General features: G+C 41.1%; 1 protein-coding gene across 5 annotated transcripts in view; it reads right to left on the bottom strand.

Moving 5' to 3' along the window:
* The window catches only part of NDST2 (N-deacetylase and N-sulfotransferase 2), a 130,861-nt gene that overhangs the window by 36,145 nt on the left and 72,612 nt on the right, over positions 1 to 22,104 (bottom strand). For 4 of the 5 annotated variants that reach the window (XM_088168963.1, XM_014879893.2, XM_014879894.2 and 1 more), the window contains one exon: positions 15,263 to 15,322. The gene's annotated coding sequence lies outside the window, so the exon portion shown is untranslated. Of the gene's footprint in view, positions 1 to 5,130; positions 5,350 to 15,262; positions 15,323 to 22,104 lie in introns of those variants that run through there. The other variant, XM_088168965.1, reaches the window with a different exon arrangement.

Raw genomic sequence — 22,104 nt, 5'->3', positions numbered from 1 at the left:
AATTAAAACTTGACTGCACAGCAATACTAAATAATTAATGTTTTCTCATAACCTCAGATTAGATTAACACTATACTTCCAGACACCATGTTTTACTCCTTTTTCTACTCAACAGTGCTACAAATGAGAGAGCAAAGGCAATCGGGATCCCAACTCTGAAGCTTCCTACCTTCTTCTTTCTCTGCCTTCATTGCAGGCAAAACACAAGAATAAATAATTTTTAGCTAGATAGCAACTTTGAAGAGCTACGTTACTAAAAATAAATAATGATATACATATTTTAAAATTTTAGACATTAACTTTAGAAGTTAAATACAGAATTTAATTTTAACTCTAATGATTTTATCTACTTAATTCTCACATAACTAATTTGGTAGCTGAAATATAAAGATTACAGTTTTTAGGAAGACGTGTTGTTGTACAACAAAGAAATAAATCCTGTAAATTTAGTCTTCATTATGAATCTGGGTTAGTGTTTCTGTGGTAATTTGCAATGCTTTGACTTTGTTCCCACTCTCCCCTGAAGTGCTAAGCGACTTGCAGAATATCTGTGATTGCAAGTGTTAACAGAAAGCACCTTCAGAGGACCTGCTGACATCTTGGTACCTGTAAGAATCCTGCCCCAGCGGCTTTATGTTTATTTTTGCCTGCATTCCCCACTGCCTGCCTGTATTTTTCCAACCAATTTAGTTGACAGGACCAGGCAGCATCGTGAGGCAGCTGCCTGCCACGGGATGCAACCCAGCCTCCTCTCTGCTTGCCGGGCTCTGCTGCCTGACCTCCCTCTCAGCTGAGAGAGACATGGACAAGTGTGCAAATTCAGCAGTATCACCTCACCCCACCCAGGAGAGCAGACCTGAACATCATCCTCTTCCTCAGCCAGAGAAGGTTTGACAGATGCCTTGGTCATTTTAGCCTCAGGAAACCCAGGGACACAGCCCTTGGTTTCCAGCCCTGGTGTCCCTGTGCTCAGTCAGGCTGGCCCTGGGCAGCAGTGCCAAAGGTGTAAGGATTATCAAGTTTTCTGCTACCTTCATTCAGCCCCTCCAGAGTTAAGCCAGGGTGACTGAGTGTTTTCTAACTAATTCCTGCACACATAAACTAAGGATCCAATTTTGTCCTCTCACCCAAATGCCAATTTCCCAAAGCATTCAGAGAGGATGACTCCATAGATGAGCTAGGCAGGGATTCTGTGTTCAGGAGACCTGCCAGAGAAACCTCAGTGCCCTGTGTGGTTTCCATCTTTCTGTTCTTGCAGGGTTAGAAGAACAAAAGGACAAGCAGCACTACCACAGGAGATGAGTCAGGGTGGGACATTAAAATCTTAAACTTCCTCTTTGTGCACTGGTCCACAAACAGCAGAAATGGATTCTAAGAATCTTTGAGACAGTGAGAGTTCTTCATGTACTCTCTGGGAGGGAGCCAGACATCATCCTAAAAGCTAGGGAATTCAGTAAGACTGACTTCTGTCCTTATTCCACTTTTACCCTTGATGTGGTTACACATTTCCAGAACTCCATCCGGAAAATGGGAATCCCATTACACAAAGATGCTGAGCGTCAGTGCCTCTACAGCACTTTGTGAATGTATCAGAATGAATTGGTATCCTGGTGTTACCTGGGTAAAACACAAACCTCAAACCAATGATAAGGGTGGGATTGCCACCATTTGCTGTTCGACTGCAAACACTCCAAACACTCCAGAGAACCAGAGAGACAGAAAGTCAAAAATTCTCCATCAGTTCTCAATTTGCTGAAGGACTGTAACTCAGCTTGGTTTGCTGACCACATAAAGGCTGCTTCATGGAAGGGGTGAAATTTCTCTTCCACTCCACTGCATTTTCCAGGCTCTCATGTATTTCTTTTCCTTCACTGCTGCTATTTGCATCAGAACGGGAATCACACTCATTCAACAAGAGCCACCTCAGAGGTTAAACTACTGCCAGTGACATTTAATTTATTGAAAAGGGGGAAGACAGAGTTTATTTTAGGTCAAACTACTTATATGAAGAATCACCTTGGACTCTGCAAATGCTAAGAATACAAAGAAAGAAGAGATACATGAGTCCTCTATTTTTATGGGAGAGTTCCACTGCTCTCCACGATGCTAAACAGAGTAGTCCACCAACTGATGTAACATCTGCAGGCTGAATCAATGCCACGAATGCTTCCACCTCAGAAGTAACACCTTATCTTCTACCCTCTGCTCCTTATAGAAATACAAACCAAACAATCTATCAGTGGGAGACACTGGAGGTTTGTGTTACATTCCCCATCCCTCGTCCCAGGAAGACCCTTTAGCCTCTACACAAACATATTCTGCACTTGAATTTTCAGTACAAAAATTATTTACTTATCTTGAAATGAAGCACATAATATAGAGTGTTCACTAAGCACCACAAAAAGGCTGAAAAGCTACAAAAGCAGTTACAGTAAAGCAGAGAGAGGTATACTCTTCCATCTGGGTTTTTTCAGTTCCAAAAAGGAAGGTCTCTGCATAATCTCAGCTCATATAAAGGGTATGAAAAAGCAAGACTACACTATGGTCATATGATACCTAACTTCACAGCCTTTTGTTTGGAAGAAGGCATCACATTGACTGAAAGTAGCTTTTCAAAGAGCAAGCTACAAAACCAAATTCCTTTGAGGAATATTTTGCATTAAAAATGGCTTCATACTTGCAGTGAAATATTCTAGCACCAGCCATATTCTGAGAACAATGTGTGCTGCTTCTCCACAAGCCCCTGGGCTGGGCTTGCTGACTCTATAGAGAGTTTGTTATTGCCCTAAGGGAGCATTAGATACTGAAGAGCTCATAGTTTTCCTTTCACTTCATGCCTGGGCTCATCATAATGTGTGCAAGCAGGCTTAGACTGCAGACTTTCCTTCTTTACATCTTCCCCCTCCTATTTTCCAGCAGCCCAACAACATTTTTTACGAATGAGCACTATCAATTGTCTCCTTTGAAACAAGGTTATTGAAACCATCACCTTCTTCAGAGTGTTGCAGAGAATAAGACAAAGTTCCCAGCTTTCAAACACAACTGAATGCTTTTACTGCACTGGGTGACTCCATCATGAAGCATCAGAAAACAAGCGCCCCACAGAGTGATAACTACCCTAATACCTGCTCCTGTCCAGCTCTGCTCTACCAGCGGCACTTCACTCTGCTAGAAGAAAAATTCAGCAAGGTCCAGGTGTGTGAAAGGAGGTACAACAACAGGGACATGTCTATATATACCCAAGTGGTAACACCAGGCTGAGCAGGAGCCTTGCAATGAGAGCTTAACTGTGCCTTGAGGCAAAAGGCTGCTGCACTCCTGAAAAGCTCTGACATACTGCAGCATTTTACTGTGCCTAACATGGTTCTTCCATGGTGAAGGACAGCAGCAGGGTTAACAACTTTCTCTTCTATTTCATCTAAGGTGAACAGTTAATACAGCATTTCAAATGGTTTAGAAAAATAGAGAATGTTTATATTGAAAGATCATTTGTATTGTTTAGTAATTTCCTTCACATCATCAAAGCTGAAAAGCCACATGGGAGGCTGTCTGACAATTCCAGCAGTGAAATAAGATCCAAGATTTTTGGAGTTAGCAGCAAGTCACCCTCAACAGGATTCTTTGACTATTTTTTGGTTAAGCACTCCTATCAAAACATACCTCTTCTTTATATCTTTGGGATGCTTGAACTTTGGGATGGCTTATAGAAAGGCCACATCCTGAAACAATATGGAAAAAAAGCCACTGCTATTTTAGCTAACCTGAAATATATGACATCACTTAAATAGAAACCATCATCCTTCCTCATCCTTGATGAGCTGAATTTGGAGAGTGAGGTGGAAGGGTAGAGAAGGTAATTGAGAACTGCCTCTCCTCTTCCATATAGCCACATTCCAGAGGGCAGGTTTTAGATAGCAAGAGCTACATCTACACTGTTGCTTACAATGCAGGCTAAGTACCTAACTTATATTTGATACTTTAAGATGAAAAACCAAAGGCCATTAAGAAAAGAAGCCCTGTAAAAAGTCTCAAGTCTATGCTCCAGGCCATGCTCTTGCTTTCTACATCTGCAGTGTCTGGCCAAATTTCAGAAGCATCTGTATTAGCAGCATGAACGTGACTGGTTAATAAAAGAATATTTTCAAAGACCCAAATTCTGTTTAATGTGCCTTGACCAGGAGAATGGCATCTACAGGTCAGCTCGAGGATCAAGAAGTTTCTTAATGACCAGAAAAACCGTCAGTGTTCTGAGTGAATCTTTATTCCCAAGAAGCTAAAAAAATGGAAATCAAGCACGCTGTTAACCAAAGGATCATCATTTACTCATCTGTGGTAAAAGGAAAAAGAATATCTATAAAAATTTCCATTTCTAAGCTTTCATCTTGCTAAATATTAACTAAGCAGAACTAGCTTTGCTCTTGAGATGCAAACGAGAATTAGATTGCTGTGTGACAGAGCACTAGCAATTGTGGTTTAGTCCTCAGGAAACACATAAGGCATCATCTAATTTTTAAAATGGTCTCTGTAATGGCTCTGATCTTCACAGTAATTTCATCAATTACCAATATTGCTGATATCTCTTCATCTACCAGTCTGGTACCCAAGATATGAAGTGACAATGAAGGTTCAAGGGAGTATCCATTTATAGTGTATCATGAGCAGAGCCTAGGCAAAGGTGTGTGCAGCTACAAACACCTCCCCTGTGCTACTCAAGTACATTAATGAGCCACCAGTTCATCACAGGCCAGATTTCATCCTCCTCCAGCACATTTCAGAATCTGAATTTAACCCAGCAGCAAGATTAGATGCAGAGACATTCTGTAGGGAGGGAAAGGGAGAGCAAGAGGAGGCAGAGAGAAGGAACTAACAAAGAGCTTAATGAGCAAGGAACTATAGCAGGCATATCAGTATGAGATATAAGCCCTGCCAACTCCACTTAGTGCACCGCCTGATACAGTCACTGAATAGCAGCTCCTCCAGCCTCCTCTCAGAGCATTGTCCTTGCAGATAATGACTGCTTAACAAGCAGTCAAACAGCAGGGCATGGAAGAAAACAGTGTTTTCTTGTAACAACCTAGGTAGCACTTAGACAAGGAATAGCAAAGATAGGCACAAAGATTCAAATTCCTACCTTTAAAAGTGAAATCCTTACATGCAGTTACTCTATCCAAAGGGGTCAGACAGTCAGCAAGCCAAGGAAAGACATGGAGCCAAATGGAAAGCAAGAAAGCCTGAAAGCTGGTCTTCACAAAAATCATACAGCGAGCTGGCCTTTCTGGAGAAGGGCAGCTGGGCTGCACAGTTGGTAGATGGATAAACCATTAGTAGCAGTGGCTGCCTTCCCTTTACTCAGTGTTGCCAAAATCTCTTCACGTCATTTTGTGAACCTAAGGATGCTGTAATTTTAAGCACAGGCAAATGGAAAAATGTAAATAAATTCATGCTATTAAAAAGAGCACATGAGTGCTGAGCATAAGCACCATTAAGGACTAGCTGCTATACCATACTGCAACTACATGTAGGTGGTGGGCAAAACATAGTCCCACATAAACAGTCCAAAAGCACAGCTCCCTTCCCCCCAGAAACTATCTTGCCTTGCAGTTCCTCTCTGAAAAGCTTCCATGTCACACCCTGAAATCTCAGGAACAACGAGAGGAAAGTAAGGAAGACGGTGTGCAAAGGAAGGTATGGTCCAGTGCAAAGGAAAGCATGCTCCAGTGCTCAGCTTATCCTGGCACACGGCAGATTCGGGATGCTCCGTCAGGGTGGGAACAGCTCCATTCCTTCTCCTCTTACACACCGTGCATGTAATCACGGTAGGGCAGGGCGTTGAACTCCATTTGCACGGCAGACAATGGGATCTGGCAGCAGTTCAAAGGCATTTATAGCGAAGTGGCTGAACAAGCTCACTGCTGGCGCAGGCAGGCGAGGATGCAGAGCGCCCCACTTTCCTCCCTTTCACACTCAGGCTGCAAAGGCAGGTGCTGCACCATGGGCAGCCAGTTCTCCTTTTGTTCCAGGGCAATGAGGATCGAGAAGGAAACCGAAAAGATACCACCATCAAGAACAGCAGCACCTAAACCCACATCAATAAGGTAGAGGGAGGTGGGGAGCGAGTGCGGGAAGAGGAGGGAGAGGGAGACAGAGAAGAGAAAGGCTGGCAGGCAGAGGGAGAGCAAGCAGGCGGGCAAAGGGGGAGAGCGAGAAAAGGGAGCCTACAAGCAGCAGTGCCTGGCACCCTGACAGCCTGCTGCCAGAGTTCATCTTCTGAAGCTGTCACAGGTTTATGGATGCCTCTAGACTGACAAGCTGACAAGATGAGGGAAACTACACTCAGAAAATGTATTCAGCAGCAGTAAATTGCTTCTCTTGCCCTAATGTGGTTTGCAGCTTCACTCAGGGAACTGATCTCATTTGGGGCGGTGCAGGGAGCAAATCAACTATGTCTATTCAGACACTATTATTGGAATCTAGAGACTGGAATAAATCTACAGAGGGACAATGAAAAATCACCTTCTTGTGCACCACTAATAAAAAATTAACATGTTAAAAGAACAAATACATAAATCTCAGGTTATGCTCTGTCCCTATGTAAGCATTTTTGGTAGCAATGGTTGGGGGCTGGGGCAGGAGCTAAGCTCCTGAAAGCCTGGCAGAAGAGGGGCTCTCTACTTCAAAACCGAACAGAAAACGGTGTCATAGAGAAGCCGAGACAGGCAGGAAAGGAGGCACTTCTGACCACAGCAGCATACTCTGCTCTTCAAAGATGCAATGCCCCAGGTATGCTCAAAGTTGTATCCTTTCCCCATCAGGGTTTGGGAGTAGAGGGTTTTCAGACAGGATGACACACTAGCACACATCTCCAGAGGAGTTCTTTTAACAAGAGCTGACAGTGCACAGCAAACACTTCTGTAGCAAGGCAGGGAGAGCTTAATGTGGTGGAATGTTACAGGGTATTAGAGAGCACTCTGGGAGAGGCCTGAATCTCACTGATTCATCAGGTGCCATCTCTGTTCTGGAGTGAAAAAAGCACCTCCTTAAAATTTAATCCTGACAATACCAAACTAAAAACTAAAATCAGAAACAAGGGTCAAATAGCAGGCTCTTGGGTTTACCTGCTATGATTTAACCTGCTTTTGAGGACTGTCCGGCTCTAAGTCTGCCTCAAAGATATTTCCTACTGTCTCATTGCTTTGACAGAACAGAAAAAAATCCCTGTAAGCTATGGTAGAAAATGTTTTAAAATGTTTATTAAGAGCAAATTACTTTCCTTTTCAATTAACAATAAAACTCATTTCGAATAGGCAATGTATTATTTCTGTCCTATAATGGCACAATCATTTGCTCAGTGTTTTTTAATCCTAGAAGATACATTACAAAAACATTACCTTACTTTGTATTACAAAAATAGCAAATTCTTCATTAATTTATTTAATATGAAAACTGAAAAAAAGCACAGAAGTCTTTCAGAAAGAAAAGCACACAGACACGAAGATATTTATTGCTAAGCAGAGAATAAAAGATGAGGTGCTGAGGGATAAGGATTACACATATAAAACTAAAGCTGCTGTCCTAATCAATCAGTGAGAGTTAAATGGAAGTTGAGCACCTTTGAAAAATGTGTCCATATCTAAGAGAGGAGACAATTCTCTATTTTGTCTCATTAAAAATAAAAATCTTCTCACATACATGTCATGCTACAGTGCAGCACTGCAAATCTGCAAGCCTCTTTGTGAACTGCAGACGGATGATGCTGACAAAAATTTTCATAGAATCGTAACCTAAAACCACTGCATTTTTTAGCTTCCAGCTCCCATCTATGCCAGTAAACATACCCTTTCCATTCAAGCTGCAGTATGCAAACAGCAGATGTTGGAAATCTCTCGATACTCTACTAATCAGAAAGACGACAGAAAGTTCTGACTCCACACAATAAAGAACCACTTTTTAGAATAACCACGATTTTCATGATGGGTTTCCACCATACACTTAATACATCTTGCTCCAGTCGCCAGTGTTTTATAGAAATTCAGGCTTACTGGACACTTGCTGGTAATCTTTTCAAATCTATTCATTTAGGAAATACTAGAAAGAAGAATTACTACTGCTCCATATGTATGAAGACAATTAACTTCTGCTCACTGCCTAAAGTCACAACTTCAGTATTTCTTTCAAAGGCTAGATTTCCTCTTCTTCATCCTCCTTAACCAAACCCCCTGCCCTTTCCCATGCCCCACCAACTCTCACAACTATGCCACAGTGTGCCCCAGATCAAAGGCAAGCACAGGAATAATTCAGCCCAACTGATGTTAAGCACCATTTAGGGGCAAGTACATGAACTATGCCCTCATGCTAGCAGGTAGTTATGGTGAGATTTCAGTGGCATTTTTCTAAACAGTTCATTCCTAATTATCCTGCCATAACACAACAATGTAGCTCTGCACAGTGTCAGTTTGTGGTGATTGTTTCCAAAGAGCCCTGGTAATAAAGGGGGACATGAAGGCTATTGCTACCAGTTAACAAACAGTCTCTACTCCTGCTCAGTTTAAGGACAGTCTCCCTTTCCCAGGCAGCTTCCCAGTCATTGGGGTAACCCTGCTGGTCTTTCAATAACATGCCCTGTGCTGGCTGGGATTTACAACAAGGCCTATCTGACACTACTGCATGATCTCTGCATTTGCTGCTCAATGGATTTTAATCACATAGTGACAGCAGAGGCACAACTGCAGAATTATACAACACCAGTGCAGAGGGCCTCCACCAGAATCAGCAGAATACTTCTCAGGGGTCCAAGAAAAGGCTATCGAGAAAACCAAGCCAATTCTCTGAAGTTTTGATTCACTGTAAAGGTGTCAGTATCTTTATTAGGTAATTCTTTTAGATCTGTGAATTAAAAGATTTTAAAAGCAATTTTTGTGAGAGCAATGCCCAGAAAAATGAAAAAAACCCTCAAAATATCTAGTCATGATTCAGACAAAAGTTTCTCTTCTGTCACGGGCTGAAATCGTGCCTGCTACAGCATTTCTGGACCAGCCAGTACCTTTCCTCTACTTCTAATACCCATAATCTGGAAAACTCATCTAAGAATCAGAACCAACAACTCAGAGAAAGAAAGGTCTTTTAGAGAAAAGACCTACACCTTAAGAAAGAAACATGTTTTTTACAAAAATGTTAACAGTATTTGCAGTATTTCCTCCTCACCAGGCCATACTGTGTAATGGCATAATTTCTAAGATGTTGATGAGACCCAAACCTCTTGCTGTGTTTTGTATCAATAACTTAAAAGAGTACATGGTATCAAGGTAAATATATTTCAACTAAGTGGCCTTAGTTTGTAAATAACCCAGTCTTGAAACATTAAATTAAAAAACAGCAAAGTCCCACTGTCCAAGCAAATCTGCTAACAGACATCCACTGAAATCCCAACTTCATAAGGCAAGATACTTGATAATCCTTTCTGATACCTCTTACTTATTGAGCTATACTACAATTTTTACTTGAATTTTCATGAAGACTCTAAACAACTGGACAACGTACATTTTTATGCACTGCCATGCTCAAAGGACAGGTTTTCCTGTTACATGATTTTCAAAGTACCTCAGGTTTATGATGCTTTTTGCACTGATTACACTTGAGAAACAGTCAAAGCCTAAATGGCCCTGGCTACCAAGACACAGGAATATATGTGCTTCTTTAGTTTATATTCTTTGAAATTTTTTTCTTGATCAAGCCTTATTTGTAAGTCATCATGGCACAATAGCATTGATGGTGCTATCCAGGAACAGTTCTTAACCTACAGACAGAAACACGTAACAAATCCAGAATGGTTTATGGTAATGTGCCAAATCAGAATTACTCACCCAAGTTCTTCAGTCACACACACCCTTCCCATCCCCAGTCTACGTTGTCCCCCAGGGCTCTGTCCACCATCTCACTAACTCAATTCACCATATTTACAGCTAGAGACAACACACAGGATATAACGCAGTCAGTCCCATAAATACTGGAATTTTCACTGAAGCCAGCGAAGACCAAACATATTTGCATGTAAATTTCCTTGAAAAAAATACCAAAGACAGATTAATGTTGAGGTACTTAAATACTGCACTTACTAGCTGAAAAAAAGTTTATTTCTTTTGAGTTCCTCCATCCTTCTTCACCAAAATATCAATATAGAATATGTACCACCTTAGCTCTTTTAAAAAAGATACTTGGGCACAACTCAGATTTTCTATACAGAATATATATCACCATAGCTCTTTTCAAAAAAGTCAGAATTTCTAGAGATCACCAAGGGAGAAGGTAAAACTTCTCACGCACTTCAGCAACTGTGGAAGGGATAGAAGATTCAAGGATGCATTTAACCCAGCCAATATCTGCTTGTTAACAGCAGAACAGTTTCCTCTCCTGAATTTCCTCTTTAACTAAGGATAACAGAGATCCATCCCAAAGCACAAGGGCTACAATTAAACCCAACAAGAGTTTATGCCTTAACAAGCCATGTGAACATTGCCAGGATAGAGGCTGGGATTGGGCTGAGAAAAGAGATCGACTGTGCAGACTTGGGTAGGGAGAATCTCTTCAGCTTCAATCAACTCATTTTATTTGCACACATTTTGGTAAATTTCTAGCTGGCTTGATGTTCATGTCATCACTAGTGAAATCTACCCTACCTGAAATTCAATCAAAGACAGCTATGTAATATTATCCTTATCTTGTTTTTTTTTGGTCCTGGCACTGAAATAGAAAACAAGAGTGGTTCTTGAAAAGGTCCTTCTTGCCACTCTGGCTGTGGTTGATGTTGGAATTAAGAGGGGAAACAAAGCAAAGCTAAACAAACAAACAGTAAAAGGTTTGTATCCTAAAAACACACCCCTGTCTAACAGCAGGAGACAAGTGAACCACTATGCACCCCATTTGGAATGAAGTGCCTATGCAGGGACACAACAATTTCTGAAGCCAGAATAAACATGTGAGTGAAAACCCTTATGTTTCTCTTCAGTGAAACAGAGGCTTTGATATTGGTACCAGTTACATCATTAAAACGTGTGTGAGACAGGCAGCAAGCAGCCTTTCATGCATTCAGGAGCTCAAGGTGTCAGTACCTGAGGGCACCACCAGCCCCTGGTGACAGGGACAGCTCTCCAGTGCACCCTCCATGCACTCCCCCTGTGCACCCCAATTCGATGCTGGGCTGGCCCCCTGCTCTCTGCCTGAACTTTGCTGCAGGTTTATCTGTCTGCAGCCCTGCCTCTGCCTTCATCCCCTGGATTGACTTAGGCTGTAGGAAGCTCTTCTTCTGGAAAGATCCCTCATGTAGATGGTGTAGCTTGTACCCAGTTCTGTCTTTGGCCTTATCTCCTGGGTGGCCTTTGGACCCACACTGCTGCTTTGTCTCCAGCCCTGCCTTAAACTCCTGGATGGAACCTCACAGCTCCATCTTGCCTGGGAGTGTACACAAACCGTGTCACCAGGATCCAGCTCTGCCTGCCATGCTCAGACCCTGTGAACTGTGCCCATCAGTGCTGGCACTCTGCACTGGGTCACCCTTGCCTTCTGGCTTGCCTCAGCTCCCAGCTCTTGCCGTACCCTCACAAGAGGCTGGTGCACAGTGGTTGCAGGAACAGATTTAAAAAATCAGTGGAAACACTATTCATCTCTTGTAACTGTCAACTGTACAGGTCTTTTCTGGGAAGCCCTCCAAGTTGTCCATAATCAAAACCTAAGTTGATTTCTGAAGCCTTTAAGCATGGCCTTCAGACAGACCTTGGCAGTTTGGTGTGGGCCTTGGATCAACAACTTTAATACCAGACACAGGAAATACAATCTGAGAGACTAACAGAGTTTTGTAATATATTAAGCACATGAATCATTTTGTGGAAGGTGAAAGAAAGGAAGAATATGCGTCTGCATTGATAGAAGAAAACCTAACCATAATGTGCTGCTTTTCATCTTCCATGTTAAGGGAGAGGAAAAGCTCTTCATGTATTGAACACTGTATTGAGCATTCCCCAACCATGTTATTCATTTAAAATGCATGATGAATAGGGTGAAAAGGGTCAGAGTAAAGCCATTCAATTGACAAACAGATGATACATCCAGAAGGGAGGAACATGCCCCCACAAAGCACCCTAAGTCATGCCCTTCTGCTTTGCAATTAATTTTTTTGTCTTTGTTCAGCTGTGCTCACATTTCTTATCTCACAGATCTCCAAAGCCCACTTGGGGACAAAGTATGCTTATTTGGAGGAAAGGATACTGAGGTCAGTGGGTGTTGCTATGCAGGTTATTGGTCTTACATGCTCTTTACACTTCATAGTGCCTACAATTTCAGATGGTTAATTCAATTTGGTATTCATCTTTAATACTCTACAGGCTCATCTTCAGCAACAGCCAATCCTTAAAAATGACGTAAATTGTAACTGGCAAAAATCCACCATGAATGTGCCAGTTCTCAAACTTCAGACCAATAAGCTAATTAAAATGCTTAAAACCAAATCCTATCCAAGCACTAGAATTCATCCACATTGCAAAAATGTGGCACAATGTCATGAAGACATAGAATTTAAATACACCAGCACACCTCTGCAGATGTTTTGATGACAGGACCTCATTGATAATATTAGGTAAATTTCACAAGTTTCAGAGGAATTGGTTTACTGTAACCTGCTCCAGACATGGAGATGAAGAACTGCAAAGGAATACCTGGCAGACAAATCCTTACTAGAACCAACTAACAAAACAGACACAGTTAAGAACCAGAAAAAGTTAAAAGAGAATAGAAGAGAAAAGAAGTTATTTGCCCCTCTATTTCTGCTAAAACTGAACAGAGTTGAGATATCTCAAAAGAAAATAAAGATTTTTTTAAAAGTAAGCTACAAGCATTTTGGGACTCACTTTTTGTAATTTAACTGTGGGATATTGCTGGCATAGGCAGGAAACATTAAGATATTAGTCTTAAGCAATAAGTAAGTATTGCTAAGGATGAACTAATCGTGTATTAGCACAAGGAAAGCCTAAATTCCACTGTTACATTAACAATAACTTAAATTTTCCAATAACTGCTTTCATGTAGAGTGAAATGAATTCTGCATGGACTACCTGTCTGTATATTCTAACTGCATGGTCCCCTTTCCATCTCCTATAATTTCTACATTTTTGCTGTCTTTCCCCATTTACTACACTTTGTGTCAATGAAATCAGTGGTGCAGTAGCAATTTACTGTGGCTGTACTTGAAGTCAAACATTGCTCTCCCTTTGCTCCTCTAGCCATGATGTCACATGTACATTGACACTAGTAGATTGCATGTAGCATTCCACTAATATTTTGACTCTTTCACTTATTATAAATATTTATCAATTTCACAATTGAAAATTACACCAAATGTCTCTGGAAGTACACCGTTGTTCAAGCTGAATAGAATGCTAATGTGGTCACCACACTCATTCTACTCCATCTCAAATTTTTGTGTAATTTATTCTTTTTAAAATCTTGAGTTTGCAGAATTAGCTGCAGCTTCTTCTACCACTTCACTCTTCACAAGAATGTACTGCATGTATAAAAACATGTATCACAAATTTCAAGTTATTTTTGTTCCTTTACTAGTCTCTCTGCAAATGTCACCTGATAAAAAGTTTACAGGAGAGAAGATTTAGAATTCCAATCACACTAGACTGAGCTATGATAACAGGGCCACATCAGCTTCATAGGTCATACCTCTCTTCCAAAATCCTTTTATCTAATCAGGGCCGAAGGACTCTTGTCTACGTGTCTCTAGAAAACTCAGGGTTAGGGTTGTGAAAAAGCATAAAGCTACAGCGTGAGTGGCTGCCAAAAGAAAGTGTGAGCTGCGTGGAAATCAGCCCTAGAAGAAATCTTTCATTTGGGCAACAGTATCAGAGCCTTTGCAGGAAAATTAGGGTAAAGTTCAGCTCCTGGTTGACAAACAAAGGAATTTAGAATTGTAACGTGTGTAGGGCTCAAAGCGCCCAAAGTCCTTGTTTCAGCATTTCCACCTTTCCTCACCACCTCAGCTACTGTACACTGGAACCCAGCACTAAGCACCAGCTCCTGCAATCTCCTTTCTATAAACCCAGGCTACTTGCCCAAGTCAGGAGCTGTTCCATCCTCCCTTCTCTGCCTCCTCATTTTCAGCACAGTTGAAGCTCTAGTGGTCTACTAACACAAAGCAATCTGAGAAAGCCACACAGCACTCTTTAAGGCATGAAAAAGTATTTCAACTAGATTTTTCAGCACATACAGAACTAAATAATCTCTGTTCTTTCCAAGAAAAAATTCTAAGATCCTTTCACTAGACCACAGCATCCCTCTTTCAACTGCACTGATTGTACGAACTTCCACTCCTAAGACAGGATTAACACTTTTGTAAGTATACTAGCATCTGAAAATTATAAATATCACAGGAGGCTGAATCTCTGCAAGTCTTCCATCAGATATCTTGGCAGAATGGTGGTTTGGTTTTTTGGGTTTTTTTTTGCTACATTAGAGTGCAGTAATCAAACATAGGTACTAAATAAACACCACAAGAATAACCTTCCCTCACTATTCAACCAGACAGAAATGAGGGGGAAAAAAAGTAGGACTCCTTTCCTTCAGCACAGAATTTTGACCAATCCAGTATTTCTATTTTTAATTTTTAATTACATTTATGATATTTCCTGTGGGTATAAGTCATGAATGCAGTTCCAGTATGCTGGGAGCAACGTAAATAGTTATTCTCAAAGGGATCTTGCAGCTGTTATGCACAGGTCAGAGATTCTGTGAAATGCTAAATCTGAAACTTTAAAAGCTTTTTAGCCCACATCCTTCCCATTTCTTTTCAAAGACAGAGTTAATGGATAATGAACAATATTGCCCTAAATTTGGCCCAGAAGGTATAGAAGTAGTAACTCCATCTAAATAAAGTAATATTTAGCAGTAAGCAACCACTCAGTCCTTTCACAGTATTTCAGTCACAGAACTGCATCAGAAATTCCTTTCTGATCTAAATTAACTCATCTGCCACTTTATGCTGACAACCCTAGAGCTGAAGTCTGGAGACATGAAATTGTTTCCTCTGCAACTCTTTATAGAGGGATGAAGGAGGAGTGCAACTTCACACTGCAGTAAAGAAGTCTAGCCTCCTCCTCCACCTAACACGGTGCCTCTTTTCTGACATGAGACTGCTCAGAAGGACTTGAGGTCTTCCCCTCACCAAATCTCGATATGTCAGTCCATAAAAATGCAAAAGATTGTGCACCTACCTTTGATCACAGTCCGGTGAAGGAAAATACTCATCGGTTGCTTCACTCAGGAACAAGGTTCTGTTTTAAAATAAACAAAGAAGAGACAAAACAAGACTTAAAAGAATGTTTCCCTCTCTCTCTCCCCTAACGTTAGCCTTCAGCAGTGTTGGTAAACATTTACCTAGCAGGAGCACCTTCGCTCTGCAGAGCCAAGGTAATGATTACATTACACTGAACAGGACAGGAGGACAGACTGAGGCCATCACAGCCGTGGTGGCAATGACTAGACACGGCTGCACGGCAGCCAGCTCCACTGTCCAAGAGTGAGAAAGAGTGGGGCAAGATGAGAAATGATAAATGCAGGGGGGAAAAATGTTCTCCAAATCAACAAACCAGGAACTTGGATTTAAAACCACAGAGGAAAAAGAAAGTTCACAGAGCAAGCAAATTCAGTATGAGCTGAGAGAACTGGAAATGTCAGAACAATCCGAATGGGATTTCTCACACCTGTTCATTAATAATCGTTGTCTTTGAAACAACCAACAAAGCAAACTATAAGATGTTACCTTCTTTTGTCTTGGCCACAGCTAAATCATTTCAGTAGAACTTCAACGGTGTCACAAAGTCTCTGTAGTCTATTCCCCAAAGCCTTTACAATTAAGTATGCTGTGAAACAAAAACAAACCACCCCCAAGGAGGGAGTCACACCCTCCTCCACGCCCCTGCCTGGCTGGCGATCACAAGGATGGAAGTGCTTTGTGAAGCCAACTGGAGCCCAGGAAACGAGTGTGTGTACACACACTGAGACAGGCACACAGAGCTCACCTGGGAGGGCATCTCAAGAGTCACCAACACCCCGAGGGAGGGAGGGCACACACTAGACTGCTATAATTTTACTGTACCTGTTGGACAGCCTCTGAAGTCAGCTCTTTCACAGCAGTTGTGCCACAGATATGCATGTGCCTCTGTAGCCTTCCAGTTCACACAGACCCCGGTCCAGAAAAAATTCTGACCTTTGAGTTTCCAATAATCTTTAATACCTCTACAGCCAATTACTAAACAAGAACCACACTTGCTCTGCCTGTAAATATAATGAAGCACACCCAGCTCTCTGCTTTCCTCACATAATTACATGTGCAAAAGTTTCTCCTTTTTCCTGGTTAGATAAAGAGCAGTTTAGTAAAAAAAGGACCTATCCTTCTGCAGGACACAATTTTCCTCTTTTCTTTTGATCCATGATTCTTATCTTCCTTCACTAAATAGTTTGAGGAGGCAGAATAAGAAGCCCTGCATGCCTGGCCTCAGCAGATCCCAAAGCACCAAGGTAAACATCAGAACAGCCAGATGCAAGCACAAAACAGCTAAACTACAGAAGATGTGAATGTTTGATTTCGCTGTAAAAAGAATAGACAACTAAAGAAATGGGGTTTTTCACAGAACAATCCAGTGAGAGTCACTGAGGAAAACAGTCCAATTAGGAAGTTAATTATTAGCAGAATTTATAAAATTCTAGCCTCACGGTAGTCGGTAAGACCCGCACAAGCAGATACAACAACATACAACTACTAGCATTTAATAAAGGTTTTCCATAGGGGTTGGCTCTCCATTTCACTGCAAAAATACCTTGCACTCCCTGATGTAAACTACTATCAAAGTGCTTATTTGGAACAAGATAGAGTATCACTCTGATCTAGCTGGTTTTACTTTCCAGAATACAGAAAACTTGAAAAAACCCAAAAAGGTCTAACAGACAGCAAATGCAGGGGAGACAGAGAGGAACAAAAGTTTCAAATAATTTTGTCTTCAGCTTTTAAAAATGCAATTTACTCCTACTTACAAAAACTCAGAAAACTGTTACAGCAATGAGGTAAAGAAACTGCTCTTTGTAATGCCACAGTTTGCCACTAAGGCATGTCGAAACAGACACAAACAAAAATGCAACAGAAGCTGGTAACAAAGGGGCAGAATTTAATGCCAGCTGAAGGGGGTAACGGGAATTTAAACCGAATGCAATAATTGGTAAGTTGCCAGTGATTAAACACAAAGAACAGAGCAATATTATCAAACAGACAGAAAAATCTATCAGCAGAACGAGACTGGAACTGGCCAAATAAGATTTCACAACAAGATTTATTTTACAGGACCTCAAATTAAAGGAGTGGTTTAAAGCAACACGAAAGGGATGACACTGTTGTCATTTCCACAGAAAGGCAAGTGAGGTGGCAAAACACTTACCTAACAATTTCCCATTTCCCTCCTCCATACATGCTCTTGTGCCTATGTCTTCCCTGAGAAGCAAACAGATTTGTATGTTTGCAAAGCCCTCAGCATGGAGTGTATTACCAGCTCCCAAATGCTTAACACAAGAGGCAACCCCACATTTCATCTCTAGGCATCAAAGCATTTACTAATGGAAACGAAACTCTGCCTAGCACACAATTAAGTGATTTTGGAAGGATGTCATTAACTCCAGAAGCATCATATCTTTTCCCATGTTTGTATTTACTTGCAAATTTACCAGCCATAACAGTGGAGTGGGAAAGCTCAGGAACTCGTGTCCCAGCCAGGCAAGCTCCTGCAGGAGCTCCTGTTAGTCAGGGTGTGCACTGTACAGAGACTCAATAACCAGTGACATTTGTATTCCTGGCAGTTTTATTTCTTCAAACAGCAGTCACACTGGAAGTTTCACTTTACTTTTTACTCCAGAATAAAGGCCAAATCTCAGACAAACGCTGTCTGGAAATCCCAGGACACATATGAGGGCATGTGTGTGGTCCCCTTCACCATTACAAGATAAAACAGCTTTCAGGAAAATCAGAAGGGTGCTTGGTATTTTTAAGCATAAAAACCTTAATATTTACACTAATCAAATACAACAGGGTCCTCTTAGTCAGAACAGTATTCACACAGGAGCCCAACCAGGCAGAACTACTTTCCCATGAAGATCTTATCCTCAGTCTGGGCAAACAATCCAAGTCACACTAGACAGACAACAGTTTTACCCTGTATGTCTCTTTAGTAATTACACCAAAGAAACACGACCGTCCTTAGTTTAAAAATATTAATAATTTTAAAAGCCAAAATCAGAAGCACTGTGAAAATATATAATGATAAAGCATACACGGGGAAAAGAGAACATAGCTTGATACAGTTAAAATGTGCAAATACTTACAGAAATATGAGAATAGAAAGAAATATAGAAATCTAGAGAATAGGAAACAGAATACAAAGCCCTGCTTACGAAATGGTAGAAATTTTAGTTAATTTCTAAAAAAAAATAGATTTCAGAATAAAAACCACAGCCACCTGAGGTCGGCATTTCTTCAACAAATACTTTATGAGAATTGTGCAGCTTTACAGTCCAAAGCTGCACAAAAATGAGCAAAGACAGGGTCAGCTTTCTAGTGGATATAGGAAGTAAGTGTGGAAGGACTGCAGCAATCAAACTGGAAAAAAGGAAAAGATACATAGAGAAGGAGAAGAAGAAAGACAAAGCTATCTGGGAATGAGTGAAACCAAGGAACAATTATCAGAAAACGTTACTGTCAGAAACTGCAAATGCTCAAGGAAAAGAACCATGCAGAAAACTGCATTCACTGCCAGAATCTCCAAACAAGTGAAAGAAATGGAAACTAGGCAGCAAGGATATACTTGAAATAGTTAATTAAGGCCACTGGACATGAAAACACATTTACCTTAACATATTTATTTGAGACTATACTTGAAATACTGCATCCAGCTCTGGAATACCCAGCACAGGAAGGACACTGACCTGTTGGAGCAAGTCCAAAAGGTGGAGGACCACCAAGATGATTAGAGGGACAGAGCAGTTTGCTGTGAGGAAAAACTAAGAGAATTGGGATTGTTCAGCCTGGAAAAGAGAAGGCTTTGGGGTGAGCTAATTGTGGCCTTCCAGTACCTGAAGGAAGTCTGTAAGAAACATAGAGAGAGACTACTTACAAGGGCATGTAGTGACAAGACAAGAGGAAATGGCTTCAAACTGAGGGTAGGTTTAGATTAGATGGTAGGAAGAAATTCTTTACTGTGAGAGTGGTGAGGCACTGGAACAGATTGCTCAGAGAAGCTGGGGATGTCCCATCCTTGGAAGTGTTCAAGGCCAGGTTGGATGGGGCCCTGAGAAACCTGGTCTAGCGGAAGGTGTCCCTGTCCATGGCAGAGGGGTTGGAATGAGATGATCTTTGAGATCTCTTCCATTCTGTGATTCCATGATAGTTCCTTTATTACCCATTCACATACATCCAGCAGAATTGGTTTAGGAAGGGAAATGCTTTGAGACAAATTGAAGCTCTCAAGTGAACATGTATTACTCATAAGAAAAAGCAGTCTAATTTTCAAAGTTCTAGACCTGATGTCTTAAATTCCTCCTCTCTCTCCTGTATGAGGGGTTGTCTTTAACATAATTTACCAGTAAATTTTTCACAACAGAAAAAAAGGCAGAACCATCTGATGAAGGAGAAGCATCAAGGTCACAGCACCCAGCCTGCCAGAGTTCAAGAAATCTCTGGCTCACATTCTCAGGCCCCATGATGTGATTGTCGGGGCTCTCCTGTGCAGGGCCAAGAGTTGGACTTTGATTACACTTGTGGGTCCTTTCCAACTCAGAATATTTTAAGGTTTTATGAACACTTTGATAATGTAAAGCAAATGGCTTAGTACAGTTCATCATTCATTTCATGCCCTACCTCAGATCTTGCATGTCCTTATGGGGCATTGCCTTGCCTGTACACAAGGAGAGGATTCCTCCCTATAAGCCAATTCATGGCATGAAGGGCAGGTGGCCCAGGCCCTGTCTGCCATCAGCATGACTGTGCTTGCTTGCAACTGTGCTGCTCTGAAATGCCCATGACCCTGACTGCTTCAGCAGTCTGATTTTCAGAAAGGCCAATGCAGGCAGTGGAGTGTTAAAAGAGTAATGCTGTCTGTGCCTCTGCCCTTTTCTCTCCTGCTATCAGCTTAGCTGTATGCCTCCAGACAAGCAAAAAAAGCAAACCAATTGCAATCAAGGTCAATGAGGAAAAAGCTATCAGTAGCCTTCTTCCCAGTGCTGCAACCTAGCAGCTAAAATCATGCCACCGTTGTGAGAAGAAATGTGTAAAGAAAGGGGGAATGACCACAATATTATGAAAAGATCTCTCCTAGTACTCGTTTGTTTTTGCTCTCATCAGGTGGTAGGAAGGAAGCAGCCTTCTCAGCTGATTAAGCTCCATTGCTACTATTCTCTCTTCCTCTCCACTCCCACCCTTTGTTTGTGACTGCTCCTTAAAGAGCAAAGAAGAGTCTTGAAGAAGGAATAACTATGACTTATGTATTAGATAGATGAATCTTGAGTGACTGTCAATTTCTGTCCTGCCACAGATCCACTGCCTCCTGGCAGCAGTGCTGTAATTAAGTTGATAGCATTGAGTATTCTCTGAATTACTGGGTTAAACTAGTAGAGCACTGCATTTAAACCAGTCACCCCATTCAGATAATTTAAACAATTCTGCTAATGGCTTGTTTAGGATAATCCTCCTCAAAGCATTCCAAATTAAGAGCACCCGAAGGAACTAAAAACGCCTAGTTTGGTACTCATCTTTCCCTGGTCCTAATAAACCATGGCTCACACAGTCAAAGCAATGCCTTATCCCTCTGCACCTGTCACAAAGCCATTGCTATCTTAAGAAAAATAGCATTAAAAAAAAAGCAGCAAACAAATAATCAGATTCATGAAAGGCAATCGTGTTACATTTGCAGACAGCCTGAAAACGCCTGGGTGCCCAAATCCCACAGGAATGAACTTAATGTCAACCAAAAGCTAGTAAAGCTTTTCTGTCTAAATGGTGACCCCCAGTGAAGAAAGGAGAATTTGAAGAGGAAGAGGATAATTCACTTGTTGCATTTTATTCTTCCATTAATAAAGAAAACTAAGTCAGAAGCTTGCCGACTTTATGTTTTTCCTTTATCGCTGTCAATATTTGATCTGGACAGTGTTGCCTCTTCAGGCTCCTTATGGTTACTTTTATCTCTGTCTTTTAACATAAATGACATTGCAGAGCAGATTCCTCCAATATCTCAGATGCTGTTGGGAAAAAAGTATAAACAGCTCCTCACTTAACCTCACCCATGGGCCTATAAAGACATGAATCTGCAATTTTAAATTACGACACACACACACTAAGGAATTAATTAAAACTAGAATTAACATTGTTCATTTTTATAAAGGAGGAAATCAATAAAGCCAAAAATCTATACACAAATCTAACATATAAAACACATTTGATATGATGGTAAAGACACGCTGCAATAAAGAAAATGGAATTTTGCCCATAATTCAATTTAAATCTGCTGTTCAAGCAACTTTCTTCATATGCACTTTGAAATTCATAGCAGTAACCTCCAAGATGCCCAAAAAGTGGCTGTACCACAGCCGGCTGTACAGACAAGAATGTATAATGAAAAGACATACTCAATCCAATAAACCAAGTAAAAAATTACAGGTAATTTTCCTGGATACAAACAGAGAGCTGAATGAAATCCAAATCTGGAAGAAGAGGTATATCTTGAAGCCAAATTGAGCAAGACTTGTTGCAGATTGCCTGTATCTGCACCTGTTTTATTTCTGTAGATGGAACAGGGAAAATAGGCTTAAAAAAATCATGGTTTTAGGGGAATGAAGGGGAAGAAGAAATCAAAACTTCCTACCCAATTACTTTTTACATGCTTGCTTAATATTCAGCCCCAAATTCAGCTTAGCCAATCTCAGAAACAGACGTATCTTCAGGATTTTCCTCACACTTCAGGTATGATACCCTTCTTTCTCTTTCCACAGAGTCTTCACAAGCTCTGCTCCTCACTGCTAC

This window comes from Sturnus vulgaris, chromosome 8 (genome assembly GCF_052056855.1).
Source record: "Sturnus vulgaris isolate bStuVul1 chromosome 8, bStuVul1.hap1, whole genome shotgun sequence".
Taxonomy (NCBI): domain Eukaryota; kingdom Metazoa; phylum Chordata; class Aves; order Passeriformes; family Sturnidae; genus Sturnus; species Sturnus vulgaris.
This window is presented reverse-complemented; position numbering and strand designations above follow the sequence as displayed.